The sequence below is a fragment of the Bison bison genome, unplaced genomic scaffold (assembly GCF_000754665.1).
Source record: "Bison bison bison isolate TAMUID 2011002044 unplaced genomic scaffold, Bison_UMD1.0 scf7180017864057, whole genome shotgun sequence".
In the NCBI taxonomy this organism is placed as follows: domain Eukaryota; kingdom Metazoa; phylum Chordata; class Mammalia; order Artiodactyla; family Bovidae; genus Bison; species Bison bison.
This window is the reverse complement of record NW_011494629.1, coordinates 1,622,412-1,623,330: the sequence shown is the minus strand read 5'-3', so window position 1 is coordinate 1,623,330 and position 919 is coordinate 1,622,412. Positions and strand designations below refer to the sequence as shown.

At 43.6% G+C, this 919-nt stretch overlaps 1 protein-coding gene across 1 annotated transcript in view; it reads right to left on the bottom strand.

Moving 5' to 3' along the window:
- The window catches only part of LOC104985732 (serine/threonine-protein kinase MRCK alpha-like), a 50,250-nt gene that overhangs the window by 4,999 nt on the left and 44,332 nt on the right, over nt 1-919 (bottom strand). The window lies entirely within an intron of this gene.

Below are 919 nucleotides of genomic sequence, written 5' to 3'. Positions count from 1 at the left end.
CTAAAGAGATGGGAATATCAGAACACCTGACATGCCTCTTGAGAAACCTGTATGCAGGTCAGGAAGCAACAGTTAGAACTGGACATGGAACAACAGACTGGTTCCAAATAGGAGAAGGAGTACATCAAAGCTGTATTTTGTCATCCTTCTTATTTAACTTATATGCAGAGTACATCATGAGAAACGCTGGGCTGGAGGAAGCACAAACTGGATCAAGATTGCCGGGAGAAATATCAATAATCTCAGATATGCAGATGACACCACCCTTATGGCAGAAATTGAAGAAGAACTAAAAAGCCTCTTGATGAAAGTGAAAGAGGAGAGTGAAAATGTTGGCTTAAAGCTCAATATTCAGAAAACTAAGATCATGGCATCTGGTCTCATCACTTCATGAGTTTGGGTGAACGCCGGGAGTTGGTGATGGACCGGGAGGCCTGGCGTGCTGTAATTCATGGGGTCTCAAAGAGTCGGACATGACTGAGCCACTGAGCTGAACTGAACTGAATGGAGACACAGGTGTAGAAAATGGACTTGTGGACACAGTGGGGACAGAGTGGGATGAATGGAGAAGTAGTGTCGACAAATGTACACTATTGTGCGTAACATAGGTAACTGGTGAGAAGTTGCTATGTAACACAGGAAGCCCAGTCTGGAGCTCTGTGACAACCTAGAGGGGTGGGATTGGCGGGGGCAGGGAAGAAGGAGGCTCAAGAGGGAAGGTATATATGTAGAATTATGGTTGATTTATGTTGTCATACAGCAACACAACTTTGTTAAGTAATTTTCCTCCAATTAAAAATAAATTAAAAAATAATGGGAGAGGGAGAGGGTGGGAAGATTTGGGAGAATGGCAATGAAACATGTAAAATATCATGTAGGAAACGAGTTGCCAGTCCAGGTTCGATGCACGATGCTGGAT